The sequence below is a fragment of the Gracilinanus agilis genome, chromosome 1, assembly GCF_016433145.1.
Source record: "Gracilinanus agilis isolate LMUSP501 chromosome 1, AgileGrace, whole genome shotgun sequence".
NCBI classification, from domain to species: Eukaryota; Metazoa; Chordata; class Mammalia; order Didelphimorphia; family Didelphidae; genus Gracilinanus; species Gracilinanus agilis.
This window is the reverse complement of record NC_058130.1, coordinates 22938919-22954387: the sequence shown is the minus strand read 5'-3', so window position 1 is coordinate 22954387 and position 15469 is coordinate 22938919. Positions and strand designations below refer to the sequence as shown.

At 38.8% G+C, this 15469-nt stretch overlaps 1 protein-coding gene and 1 pseudogene across 1 annotated transcript in view; both read left to right on the top strand.

The window, feature by feature from the left end:
- FHIT (fragile histidine triad diadenosine triphosphatase) overlaps positions 1–7570 on the top strand; it is a 951800-nt gene extending 944230 nt beyond the window's left edge. The window contains exon 7 of the mRNA XM_044660289.1: positions 7260–7570. The gene's annotated coding sequence lies outside the window, so the exon portion shown is untranslated. The remainder of the gene's footprint in view (positions 1–7259) is intronic.
- Positions 7571–11088: 3518 nt separating this feature from the next.
- LOC123246893 lies at positions 11089–14717 on the top strand (annotated as a pseudogene).
- Positions 14718–15469: the final 752 nt, after the last annotated feature.

Below are 15469 nucleotides of genomic sequence, written 5' to 3'. Positions count from 1 at the left end.
AGTAAATATATAGTAAATATACATGATAAATAAATATAGTAAATATATATTGTAAATATATACAGTAAATATATATATAGTAAATATACATGGTAAATATATATAGTAAATATATCTACACACACATATACATAGATATAAATGAACTATGTTATATTATCTCCACAACATAATAAGTTTCTTGAGGTCAGAGCCTCTTATTTTTACCTTTTTTGGATCTTCCCACAATCCTAAATATGGTGGGTCCTCCATAAATATTTGAGGGCTGTCTGGTTCTATTGTTCTGCTGTGGGGTTAATGGATGATTCATAATGTGTCTCTTTACTCTGCATTGGGCAGCTATGTGACACAATGGATAGAATGCTGTGTCTGGAATCAGGAAGACTCATCTTTATGATTTCAAATTCAACCTCAGACACTTAACTAGCTGTGGGACCCTGGGCAAGTCACTGAACCTTATTTGCCTCAGTTTCCTCAGCTATAAAATGAGCTAGAGGAGGAAATGGTAATCCCCTCCAATATCTTTGCTAAGAAAACCCCAAATGGGGTGATAAAGTGTCAGACTCAACTGAAAAGTGACGAATAAACAGCAACATGGTGTTTTGGAAAACTGAAGCCAATGTAACCATGGAAAATGTTCTTAATTGATTAAAAATTTAAGATTAAAAAAAAGAAAAACTGAAGCCAATGGGAAAACAGGAGTCAGTGAATATTTAGAGAGAGCTTTAGCTATACAACTACAACTGCCTTTTGGATATTTTAAACTAGATGGGCAATCTTACCTCTAGGATTCATTATCAATTCCCCTGTTTGGCTTTTAAAGGATTCAAAACCTGACTCTAACCCCCATTTCTGGTTTTTAATATATCACTGCCCTTTCCATACTCTATGGTCTAGCCAGATAGATCTTGCTGTTCGTCACATATGACACCCCATCTCCCATCTCCATGCCTTTGAACTGCCACTCTCTTACACCTGGCATGTAGTCTGCCCTCACTTCTACCTCTTAGAATAGCTCGTTTGCTTCAAGATTCTCAGTTACTCCCAAATGCACAAAAGCTTTCCTGATGTCCTTCTCTCAGCTTCTATTGCCCTCTCTCACATAGTTTGTTCCCAGATTCCTCTCCATTCATGGGGACTGTCTCCCTCAATAAAACAGAAACTCCTCAAGTGCAGGGAATGATTTAATTGTTTTTTGTACTTTCTCTAACACCTATCACGTGCCTGATAAGTAGTAAGTCCTTAATATATACTTGGCCATTTGTTCTAAAGCCTGGCTTGACTTTTGTTTAAATTGATGTAACTTTTATTTAACTCAACTAGCTGGGCATTCATTCACTGGATAGATACTTTGGCTACACCTTCCTGTCAATCAGTGAGGATTTATTAACTACTTACTCTGTGCTCTGCACCTTGCTAAGCAATGGGCAGATAGAGGGGAAAATAGCACCCTGTCTTTAAGGAGCTCACATTCTAATAAAAGAGATTTCATGCAAATAACTACACACCTAAAAATGATGGCTACAAAGAGGTAAAAGATTGGGGCCTGGATCCAAAAATTTAGTTGGCTAATTGACATAATTGGGACAATAATGGATAGAAGAACAATCTGTGAGGCCCTGTGTAGGTCACAGAGATAATATATATTTTTTAAAAAAAGCAGAATGGGGTCGATTAAAGATTAGAGTAAATGCACTGCCAGGAAGGCAGAGACACAAAGACAGCAACTGATTGTCAAAACCACCAAATGTTGGGTTTTGTTTGTTGTGGAGGGAGGTGAAGAGAGGAAGGAGGGAGAAGAAGAAATAGGTGACATCAGGTTGGGGCACAATGTTAAAAGACTGTAAGCAAAACTGAACAGAATTTCTTCTGGGACATAAATCTGCCTGAAAACAGACTTGGGAGAGAGGCTGAGAAGATGATCATCCATTTTCCAGGCTGCACAGGGACCTCTAACTCAAAGTCAATAATTGTTCAAGGACAGGAGGGATAATAAATGATCAGGGAGTGACCTGCTTATAGAGCAAGTGGGACTACAGAGTGGACTGGACACCAATATCAGTTGAAAAAGAGACGATTTGGGGTCCCCTGCCCACTCGGTTCTTAGGTATACTGGGATCAAATTGTTGCTTCCTCAATGTGACAGATTTCTGGGCCAGATTTGAGGATGTAAAATCCCAAAGTTTCTCTTGCTGGTGGAATGAGAGTTGCTCAGAAATGCCCTACATTATTGTGTGTTTGTATGTGTGAGAATATATGGATAAACTAATACCAATAAATATTTATTAAGTACTTACCATGTTTCAGGCACTTGGGGGGAGTACAATGAATAAAAAGAAATAGTTACTTCCCTTCAGGATCTTACAATATAAAGATGGCAGGAAAGTGGGGAATGGCATTCATGGAGGGTGAATACCACCAGGCGCCTTATTCTGTGGAGTTGAAGCTAGACAGAGCAGCAGATGCAAAGTGCAATGAGCTGAGTTCAGTTTCTGACCTCTCTAGAGGAAAGCATTGGGAAGAGTTGGCATGCCTCCCTCCTTGTCCTCCAATCAGAGGGGAGAGGAACCCTAGGGAGGTGGTGTCAATCAAGGTTTGAATTAGCAGCATGATGTTAAGTTTAGATGTGATAAGTGTATCCTGGGAGGGGTATCTTGTTCTGTGGAGTTGAAATGAGGGAAAGCAGCAGATGTAAAGTAGGGAAGGAGAGAGAGAGAGAGAGAGAGAGAGAGAGAGAGAGAGAGAGAGAGAGAGAGAGAGAGAGAGAAGCAAGAGAGAGGGAGGAGAGAGAGAAAGCGAGAGAGAGAGAGGGAGATAGATAGATAGAGAGAGAGAGAGAGAGGGAGAGAGAGAGAGAGAGAGAGAGAGAGAGAGGAGGGAGAGAGATTTTCATATATCTATATGTAGTATGTGTGTGAATATATACATATGAATACATGCAGAATATAGTGTGTGTATATGTACTTATACACATGCGTATATACATGCCTCTTTAGATGTATATATTTATTTTAAAACAAATAATTAATTTCTTTTTTGAATTTTTATTTATTTTAATTTTGAACTTAATCATCAGATAAAATGAGTACTTCCAGATATACAGAACAGAAAAAAAGAAGACTGTACGTGAAATTCTGAATATCTGTTATGTAGAGCTTGTTTTTCTTTTTAAGTACATAATAATTTCAAGCTGTCACTTTAAAAAACTTTCCTGCAAGGAATACTGGATTTCATGTCTATTCCCTTTTAATGTTCTACATTCTATGAAGGACAAAAGGAAATTCTAAAAGAATGTTTCTGTCTGATTGACTTAGAATCAAAGGATGTCAGAATTGGAAGGAAACTGAGAGCCCATCTATTCCTATCCCTAATTTGATCAGTTTTGAAGTCTTACTGATTCTGTTACCACAACATCTCTTGCATTTATTCCCTTCTCTTTACTCACCTGACCTCCACCCTGGCTTGGTACCTCACCATTTCTTGCCTAGATTATTATAACATTTTCATAGTTAGCCTTCCTGCTTCCAAATACTTTCCTTTCTGATCTAGCCTCTGCACAATTGCCAAATTGATATTCCTGAAATTTAAAAAAAATGTATGCTTGTCTCTCTTGTCTTGGGAAAAAGAAAACAAAACATCAAAACAAAGCTTTAGTGTCTTCAAATTGCTTCTAAAATGAAATATAACATATTAAAAGACTAGCATGTAGTATCTCCCCTGTTGTACTGTGTATCATTTCCTTTCAGATCTGTTTTCTTCCAGTTGTAATGACTAACTAGTCAATCTCCATATATATATCTTTCTAGTTCTTGGCTCATTAGGACTTTCCAATGGGAATATCCTGGATTCTGGAAAGTGCTTCCTTCTCACCTCATTCTCTCAGAATCTGTAACCTCCTTTAGGATTCAACCTTTGAAGCCATCTCCTCCCAGGTGATTTCCTGATTCTCCCAAGATTTCAGTCCTTTTCCAGTCAGTCAACAAGCATTTACTGTATGCAAGTATCTTAGTACTGAGAGCTTCTGCTAATGCAGCCACATGATCTCTTCTCCTCTGAATTATTTTGTATGTTTTTTATGAGAAAAAGCATGGCATAATAAATAGAGACCTGGCCTGGAAAGCAGGAATACCTGATTTTAAGTCTCTTCTATGACACTGTGTGATCCTAGGTAAGTCATTTAAACTCCAGTATCTTGGGAAATACTTGAAGACCCTAAGTTACAGTATAGGAAATTTGGTAGTAGACCCAGGAGGATCATCTTTAGGACTTACTTGCTCCAGTAATATTAATAGGTCTATAAATCGAGAATACCACTCAATGTAATGAATTTGTATTTACTTATCTGAATTTATGTTATATTCCCCTCACTGAAAAGCAAGGACCTTTTTTCATTTTTACCCCTGTGCCTACTGTAGTGCTTCATGCATAGCAACTGTTGTTTTTTTTTTTTTTTACTGAGGACCCTATTTTGAGACGTTTACTCCCTACCCCATCCCCTCTTAGTGCTTGCTTCTTTCCTGAAATTACGTTAATTTTACTTACCTACCATTTTGTAGCCCTGAAAATATAAGGACTGTTACTCTTTTTTATTGGTCTTTGAATACCTAGTTTTTAAGTTCAATACTGTTTATTGAGCCAATGTTAAAGCAATATTTGTTGCTTTGGGGAAACTAAGTCCCAGGGAAATTATGGAATTTGCAAGAGGTCAGTAATAGGATTTAAAAGCACATCTGAGAACTCCAAGACAGTGATTTTTGGTATACTTTTTTATATTTCCTAGAAGATTTGTTTCTTGGAAAAACCTTCATAGAGTAGGAAAAAATGTATTCTAAGAATCATACATGAAGAGAGGATTGAATGGATCCTGTTTTTGAGATTTAGGGTGGGCATCTCTAGTAATTTATTTGAGATTCTATTTTCCCAAACTTTCCAAGGGATCATGAATTCAATTTCTGCTGATTTAGACCTTTACAGACACATTTAACTTGTATAGTTTCCATAACCCAAAGCCTCTAGTCTACTCTATGAACCTGTTATACCTTATTCTACCCACTCAAAAATGACATATGTTTTCCCTCCCTTCTTTTTCCCCTAGTCTACACTGTGAATCTGTTATACCTTATTCTATCCACTCAAGGATAAGATACATTTTCCCTCCTTTTTTTCCTCCTAAAGTTTTACAAATGGAAATTCCCCAAAGGCCTTAGGATAGTAATATAATACAAAAAGAAATCAGAACTGGGTTCAAATATTAACTTCAGTATAAGCTGCCTAGATGACTTTGACAAGTCTCTTCACCCATTTTCATCTTAGTTTCTTCATCTATAAAATAAGGGGTTTAGACTAGATGAGAGCACTCTAGAATTCAAAATGCTTTGTAGGCATCACCAAGTCCAATCCATATCTGAAACATAAGTTCCCTCTCTTAAATCCCCAACAATAAGTCATCCTGCCTTCCCTGAAAGATAACTTTAAAGGGAGTCTGTTCTGTTTCTGAACTCTTCTAATGGGTAGGAAGCTTTCTTGGATTGAGCTACAATATGTCACTCAGTAATTTGGACATTCTTCTCTCTTTTGTCCTTTACTTTGGTTAACTCTAAATCCTTCAACTAAGCCACTTTTGGTTTTGGCCCTCTAAACGGACACCATCACCATTTTAGAAAACAGGAAACTTAGAAAAGTGAAAATTCATGGAACTGAACACTGTAAGCAACCTGTGTCCAGCACCCTCAGTTTTGATGAGGAAGGAAATGATACTTAGAGAGATTAAAGATCTTGCCCAAAGTCACACAAGTTGAGAAGGAGAGAAGCTGGCACCCTGACCTGGCCAACCCACTAGTTTAGGGTAAAATAGATTTGGGGTTTTAATTAAGAGTTTGGGGTTTCAGTGACAGGAGTGGGAACCCTGACAGACTTTCTGACTGCCTAGGCTGGAACCTTGAACCAAGTTCCTGATGGAATTCTGTGGTGCTGATGGGAGTTGATGTTTTCCAACTGTCACTCTGTCTCTGGAGCCTAAGCAAGGTCCTAGAGGCTGCTTTTCCTGACTCTCTCTGGCTATTCCCTTTGGAAACCTTGGGAATGCCAGATTGGCAGTTTGGGAAGAGAGAAGTGGCAGTTTGGCGGTGGTTTGAGTAAAGAAGACTGTTGACCAGGTTCAACTTTGACTGGGCTGAAAATATAACAGTGACTGAAGAACTTTTGGAGACAGTGTTTTTTAAGAAATATAAACATATATATATGTTTATAAGAATATTAGAAATAGATTATTTAGTTAGTATTTGGGGGAATTAGATAGATTAAGGAATGTGAGAATCAGGTCTGGTTTTCACCAGATGGAAGAGGACCCTGTGAGGGGCCTTGAGTTGGTTGTGGTTTGATTTAGTCCCTCTTTTTAGACTTAAGGAAACCCTTATCTTTGAACCCTTATCAACTATCCTTTAATTCCTTTGCCTTTAAAATATTAAATAGAGGTTTTTAAATTTTGTACATCCGTCTCCCAGACTCTTACTGTCAGCCAATTTTTACTATGCCCTAAAATCTATCAACTGCTCAGCTCAGCTCACAAAACTCAATTTCAACAGATGACCAGCCGGCCTTTTTACCCACAACAACTAAGAAGAAACTTTTAGACACAGCATCCAAAATGACCATAACACTAGGGAATAGAGGATGTAGAATTGCATTGTTGAATTATGGGAGGGCCAATCGTGTGACAATCGTGAAGCAGACCTGTAGTGTCTGGTAATATGTAAGCTTCTCGAGGGTAGAGACAAGCTCGTTTTTGCCTTTGCTTCTCCAGGATCTGGCATAGTGCCCAGCATGCGGTGGATGCCTCATAAATGCTCACTTAATTGTCAGATTGCTAGCAGAGATGAATCAGAGCATCAGGCCAACTTTCCAATATCCTCTATTTGACTTATCTGTGTCTCTATCATTTGGCCATTCTGAGATTCGTAGGAAACAGATTTCTATTTCATTTTTCAAAAACCCCTACCTTCCATCTTAGAATCAATACTGTATATTGGTTCCAAGGCAGAAGGGATTATTAAAGGATAGGCAATGGGGGCCATGTGACTTCTCCAGGGTCACCCAACTAGAAAATGACTGAAGCCAGATTTAAACCTAGCACTCGCGATCTCCAGGTCTGTCTCTCTATTCACTCAACCACCTAACCGCTCCTGCTTCTATTTCATTTTATTGACTCACTGCAGAATGATTTTGGTCCTCATTAAATGTTTATTTTTTTTGCTCAACAGCTTCCAGAGAATGAGGCATCTTGGACAAATCTCGAGGCCAGAGAAGTGGATCTGGTACTCCAGGATGTCATCACAGCGACCATGAAGCTGGGCAGGCTTGATTACCCCCTCCCAAGATTGCAGCTTCCTCCTTGATGTCCCCTTTTCTTTCTCACAGGCCATTGTTAGGTGTATGTTTCCATCAAATTGACTGACAGGCCCCCCCTTTCCCTACTGTGGCTTTTCTCCTGCTCCCATTCCCCTGGCTTTGCCTTTTAGACTGGCAGCTGTTCCTGGTCCTGCCTGGAAATAAAGCATTTGTGAAAACGTCCGCAATGTGGTGCTCTGTCAGAAAGCTCTTCTCCCCATGTTCTTTATTACTGTCCGAAAGGTAACTAAAGAAGGCAATCTCTTGAAGCTATTGTATTCTCTGCAAAAAAGCAGAGCTTTGTTACTAGGCTAGATAAGATAAACCTGGAGAGGAGAGTCCCGGTTGGCTAGATGAGATATGGGGACAGGAAATGCACAACCTTTCTTAAGATCCTATATTCCTTTTCTGCTTCTAATGGGGGGATTCAGAGCTCAAGAATCTGAAGAACACACAATTGTACAATAAGCTTGAGGAGATTAATGAATGCGAGCTGACTGGGGGCAGCAGGGAAGAAGGGAAGTGCCCTTACCCCATCTCACATGCCACACACAACTCTCCTGTCCTTTGATGCCTGAACACTCACTATCCTGGCACCATAGGTGGAATGGTTAATGGCAGACTTCCTTAAGTAGGAAACATTGACTCTAGAGTCAAAAGGACCTAAAGTTCAGCTCCCCCTCTGACAGTGACTCCCTTTATTGACTGACTGACTAACCTTAGAAAAGCCTTTTTAACCCCTCTGTAAAATGAAAGAGTTGGACTGAATGGCCTTGGAGGCACCTTATGGCTTGGAATCTATCATCCTATGATTTCTTTCTTCCAGTGTATTAAAAAGGACCCGAGAGAAGAGAGTGAGAAAAGAGATAAAACAAATAAATAGTATCACCATAATGAAATAGAAAATGAACCCTTACTTAAAAAATAATTCTCACTCAAATAACTCTTTTCAATAGACTGATTTCCCCAAATCATTTCTACCCCCTACCCCACACACTGTGGTTTTATAGCCTTGTAAGATAATTTATTCAGTATATAAGAAGTAACTTTGCATAGAGCTCTGTACTTGGATCTTCAGGAGACCTTCATAAACAGATACTGACTTGTTTTGTAATCATGGATAAGTGACTCAAAATATTGGTGCCCTTTTCTATAACATGTATTGTTAATAATATTAATCATAATTCATAATGAATAGATATTAATAATAAACTTGATGCTATCAACTTAAAAGGTAGGTACATATTGTAATCTATTCCCCTCTCCCTCCTCCATATAATGGAAATTCCTTGAAGGTAGGGGCTATTTTATTGTCTTTATACCTCAAGGGCCCAGTATAGTGTCCTGAACATAGTGAGTTCCTTGATGAATTTTTAATTGAATGAAAGAACATTTGATTCAGGTTCAGAATTACTAGGTTGACATCTTGCTCTTTCATTGGCTAACTGTATAATGTTAAACCAAGGATCATAGGTCTATAGGTGGAAAGCCTCATTTTAGGTTATCTGGTTCAATCAGATTTTATAAATGAGGAAAGTTACTGAAGTAAGCTTGAGTGGCAGGGCTAGAATTTGAACCTGGGCTTAAGAGGTGAACTAGAATATGTTGATTCCAAATCCAACAAGTCACCTTTATAAATTTCATTTTTCTTCTCCATATCATCTTTTCCAAAAAAATATTTATTTTTTATTGCACTAAAATTCCCAGAAATCTCCCACCCAAAGGGCCAAATGACAAGTGTTGGAGGGTATATGGAAAGATGGAGACACCAATACACTGTTGGTGGATGTGTGAACTGATTCAATTATTTTGGAAAGCAATCTGGAATTATGCCCAAAGAATTATGAGTGTATATACCTTTTGATCAAGCTATACCACTATTGGGTTCATTTCATGAGGTGATGAGAAGGGAGGAAAGAACCTGTATGTTCTAAAATATTTATAGCAACTCTTTTTGTGGTGACAAAGAATTGGAAATTGAGGAAATACCCATCACCTGGGGAATGCCTGAACCAATTGTGGTATATAATTGTGATAGAATACTATTGTGCTGTACGAAATGATGAGCAAGATTAGTTACGAAAACATGAAAAGAACTACATGAAATTAATGTAAAGTGAAATGAGCAGAACCAATAGAACATTTCAGCAACAGAAATATTGTTTGAAGAATGACTTCAAAGGTGTATACTGTAATGATATTTTGCAAATCAACTTGGAGAGCAAGACGATGGACAGTTGTCTGTTTAGAACATGGAATGAACTGAGTGAGGCAGGGGCTTTCAGGTACCAATTCAGTTGATGCTCAGGTATATAAGGAAGGATTTGAACTGAAATCTCATCTCAATCATCTGGAGATTGGGTTTTGGGAGTGGGAGGTTTTGGTTTGGTTTGTATGGGCCATAGGTCAACTTGAATTACCAGCAACCTGCACTAACCAATTTACAGTCTCAGATCCTGAAATACCTTTATACCAAATAACCTGTTCCTGATTCGTACTCCAAGAGCAAGCAACAACATCTCTCAATTAAACAACATGATTTTGGTTAAACTCTGTCTGGCCCTGCTAGGCTGGCAGCGGGCTATCAGCCATTGATAATTGGCAAGCTCAATTACCTCTACTTCAAATACCATCTTTCATCATTAGCTTAGATTAAGAATCTCCTGTTTCCCTCTTCCTTGTTATTTCCCTGTTACCCTCCCTATGCCTGTTAATATTAAATCTTTAGCTTACCTAAAGAGGATGTCATCTTTACCTTAGGCTTAATGGTTATATATTTGGAATTTGGGGGAAGAGGAGACTTATGTCAACTATAGTGAAGTATAATTCACAGTCAATTAGCGTTATCCATTCTAGACTGGAATAGACAGTTAGAAGTAGCTGTGTAAATCCAATCACAGATTCTTCACTTGGCTGACTATTCTGGGACACTGTTATTCTGAAGTTGAGCTTAGCAGATTCACTCCAACTACTTCTTGTGGGGTCCTTTGTGTTTCACTATATCAACTTAAGTGTCACACTTAAGTATCACTCACACACACTCAGCTTCAGCTCCTCATAACATCAGGTTTATTTATAACAATATATATATATATATATACATATATATATATGTATATATATATATAACCTCTATATAAAATTGAGTCTTTGATCAGTTCCAGCTCTAGCATTCTGTGAAAGGAAATTGGTGTAATAAGACTGAGCTACCAAAAATAATGTCAAAGTTCAACTGTCTCCTTCTGAAAAATTTTCACAAGGTCCCTCTATTGCCACTGAGATAAACCTCAGGGTCGCAGCAACCCCTGTCCTATAATACACACAAAAGACTTAGTTTGTTACTTTCTGGTTTGACAGATAACCTTTGGAAATAACAAAAGAAATTCAGGGGGCAGAAAGGAATTGCTGTGTGATTTTAGTAAAGCAAATTCACACAAATAAGTTGCCTACTGCACACATTTGGCTCAGGACTCACTTATACATACTGTAATTCCAGTAACTTTAGCCCCTTTTATTCTTTCCCTGGCTTGGGACTCTCCCCTCCCTGCCCCCAATCCTTGTACCCCTCCATCTCCTTCTCCTCCCCACCACTACCAACCCAGACATTGGCCAATGCCTTCCCTGGGGCAATGGTGAAGCCAACAACCACAGTGCTGAGGATCTCTTCTTGTTTTCAATGAAGAGAGATTACACAGATTCCCAATGAAAACTAACCACTTTTGGTTCTTGATTCTCAATAGATGGAAACTCCCTCTTTATATTCATGATGCTATATGTGAAGGAACAAAGAAGGAGCCCAAAGAGACTCCTGGTCAACAGATATCTGGCCAAATACAGTCATCCAAGGAGATGGCAGAACCTGCAAGTTTCAAACAGGCATGAAGATAATCAATCATCCCACCATGTTGTATCATTTAAAAATTATTCTAAGTCCTGGGAGACTATGTCTATTATTCTCCATTGTTTTACCTCATTTGCACTCACACTGTGGATCATGGTCAAGCTAAGAGGAAATGCATCTAAATTCTTGGGTAAGAACTTTTATATTCTATCCCTCCTTAAGTGACATGAATTGCAACATACATACGCATATATTTTTTCTCATTGTCACTGATTATAGGATATATATATATATATGTACATATATATATGAAAATTTAGTACATTTTTATAATTGCATGTGTAATTTTTATATTTGAAGCACATGTCATCTATCTAAATTGAAAGAGTTTTTGATTATTAGTTTAGTATAGATTTAGTATATCCATTTGTTTTAACTATAGCTGCCTGCCCAAACACCTTAGACTACTGAAACTGCCATTGGTATTTAACTAACATAGGACTTTGCACATATGTCTGATTTGAAGAAATGGGATCAACGAAGGAGTACAGATTTCATCTATATAGTACCAAAGAAGCACAGATACCTACACAGTGCCAAAGCAGCACGTACTTAACCTGACTGATGCCAAACGAGCACACAGATCAAATAGAGAAACTAATCCTATTAGTATTGCTGAGACTTCTATGCCAATAAAAAGGATTTGAACCTAGTGTGAGAATCGAGGTTGCAATGCTTAACCTACGTTAAGATGTAGGACTCCTTGAACCACACTCCTTGTGAAAATTTATATCAAGTACCTAACAATTGGCTGTTCTGGATCCATATTCTATACTTGAGAAGAAATGATGAAAGAAGAAAAGAAAAACAATGTACTATCAGTCCAATAAATACAAATCTAGTCTTTTTCCTAGTTTTCTTTCTATGGTGGTTGTCTGTGGTCCTGGCTGCTAGTGGGTAAGTGCATACTTTTGGATGTAGATTACTTTGATTGGAAATTATTCAAAAAAACCTATTGTGACTTTGTTTATTTTTTTCTTATTTAGAACTTTTTTCATATAAAATTTAGAATTGGATGGTTAGAATTTTTCATCCACTAGTTATTTGACCTATTTTGTGCTAATTTTTCTCATGAATTTGATTGGCAGCAATTCATATGCCTCCTGCCTCAGCCATATATCCTTCTGTGATTTCAATGTTTCTTTCTATCTTCCTCAAAGGGGAATACGTTTTTATTCCATGTGGAGAGTTTAAGTTATTTTAGGAAAATAAATTTACTACCTCCTGGAATCCATATGGAGATGCCCATGGAGACCACAAGGAGAATGCATGCTGATCCAGGAGCCTAAGAGAGCAACCAGATGTGCATAATTTTGAACTTTGGGAGGTTTTTAAATTCATTTGTCTTGCTAAAATTCATTTGTTTGGTTAAATTCATATATATGTGTATATATACATATATATACATTTATATACACACACACACACACACACACACACACACACATATATATATATATATATATATTTGTTGTTGTTGTGAAAGAAGGGACTGCCCCCTGAATTTTTTTTGTAAAAGAAGCACCAAGTATTTGATTTCCTTAATTGTAAAAATTGTTACCATTCTCCCCTTGTATTGATGTATATACTTTTTATTTTATTGTAATTGTAAAATTATTTTTTTTTGTTATGATCCATTGGGGAGGCTGGTCTCCCAAAGGATCACAGGGGGTAATGTATCATTTAAACATTATTCTAGGGGCAGCTGGGTAGCTCAGTGGAGTGAGAGTCAGGCCTAGAGACAGGAGGTCCTAGGTTCAAACCCGGCCTCAGCCACTTCCCAGCTGTGTGACCCTGGGCAAGTCACTTGACCCCCATTGCCCACCCTTACCACTCTTCCACCTATGAGACAATACAGCGAAAGTACAAGGGTTTTAAAAAAACATTATTCTAAGCCTTGGGAGACTATGTCTCCCAGGACTCCCTGCTACAACTTCCCCCAACACTTCCTACTTCCTTTTTGGGAGGTGTCAGAGAAAGTATAAAAGAGAGAGTTTTGGTGCCTTTTGAGGCTCTCCTCATTCTCTACCTTGGAGACTGTCTTGACCCCAGAGACCTCAACCCTGGAGGAATGCCTGCCAGAGGAGACCCTTTTCTCCTACATATCTTTTCCCTTTCCTATCTAAATAAAATTTAGCTATTCTAACAATAAGTGCTACCTGATTTTTATTGAGCTCCAAAGAGCTTGGGTTAATTTCCCCACCAGAGCTGGGAGCTACCAGCTGGGCTACCTTCCTTTCCCTTTCTACCCTTCCTTTCCCTTCCTTCTCCTATCCTACCTTCCTCCTATCAACCAACCGCCACAATGTCTAACACTCAAGGAGTAGCAGTTCCCACCAAAGCAGATATCCAGAGCATCATTATAGCCCTGATTGCAAAGGGAAAGAGAATAGCAAAAGTTTTGGGCCCAACAAATCCATCCTTATCAGAAGTGGGTGGGCCTCTGCCCAAATTCCTGGATCCCAACCCCAAAATCAAGGAGATGAAGTGGCCAAGAAGGCAGAAGTAGTACCCAGGAGCATAGAACAAAAACCTGCAACTAGAAATGTGACCCTACCTAGACCACTAGGAACCCATGCTGGGAAATGAGGCAACAGGCTGCATTCTGGGTGATAGCCTGACCAACATCCAGTAGTTAGGAAAAATGAGTTCTGATGGACTAGGTTTCTGCAGCACCAAGCAAGAGATAGAGAAGGAGAATCAACATCTGGAGCAAAATAAAGTCAAGGTTGAAGATTCTCCAGCTGAATCAATCTCCTGGCAGTATTCTGTATCTGAAAGTCCACCTTATTCCTCCATGGCCATGATCCAGTTTGTCATCAATAGTATTTTTTGGAAAGAGGGTCACTTTCCCTACTTTAAATACATCACCAAACTAGACTGGAAGAATTGCATCCACCATTACCTTTCTTTACATGACATGCTCATTCAGGAGAAATATGCCAGTGGCGAGATCTCCTTTTGGACCATTCACCCTTATGCCAATAGCTTCTTGACACTAGACCAGGTATTTCAGCCAATGACCCAAGGTCTTCACTATCATCTGAACACTTGGAATCACAACAGAAACAGCCCATCCTGGACCTCCACAGAAACCTGGGCATCAAAACTGAGTTCCTTTTGAGGCATAATGGAGAATGAAGCCACTACTCCCAATGGTCAACTTATATCTACTACCAATCCAGTTGCCATGAACCAATCCTTGTTGCTATAGCCTTTGGTGAAGGAGCCTTTTCCCCTGGCTGCCTCTCTCATGAGTTCGGAGCTTGTCCATCATAGTAAGTGGGTACACATTGTCCCAAGTGATGATGAGGGACTATCTCCCCTTTTCACTTCTGGATCACTGAAAGGGGAACAAACTCTAACTGGGGAAGGACTATCTTCTTTGTTTCAGGTTCAACCTTTCAAGACTGTGGAAGAACTATTCTAGTTCACAAGACCTATCAAAACAGAGAGTCTAATTCTATTTCCTGTGTAAGATTGTAATTTGACCAGTAAATGAGTTTAGTGATCCTCAATTCTGTTGGTGATGACTCCTTCCAGGCACAGAGAACAAGGTGACTATTCCCAGGCCTTAGACTCTTAAGAATGCAATCTGACCTCTAGATCTCAACACAACAGGTTTATTATGGTTGGTAGTTATGATTGGGTAAGGATGGAGGGCTAAGGAAGTCCCTATGCTAATGAAAACTATATTACCCCAGAACCCTCTTTGATCTCCAACAATATTGGAGCTACTCTCTTTCCCTCACTTACTAAAATTCCCACCTTCCTGTCCAACTGCCCTAGTCTGAGCCCAACCAAATAGTCTTTGGGGAAAGTTCAGAGTTAGTTGCTGGATCAGGAGGATGATGACAGAAATGACCTAGTCACCACAGTCTGTAGGCTGAGCCCACGGAGGTAACTAAGAAGTCTGGCTCAATATCACTGGTAGTGTCTTCTTGGGATTTCAATAGATGTCAATGAGATATCTGGAATCAATTAGGAACAACAGGAACCAACGTAGGCAATTTGGGTAGTTCTCACACTGGATCAAGAAAGAGCTAAGTTCCGAAGCTGTGTACGTACTTCTTTACAACCTCCTCATTCTCCCTCAACTGCCAGTCGAGCACCTCAAAACAAGAATTCGGATACCCTCTTACATATTCTGTTTTCTGCATCCAGTATATTTCTCATCTCTGG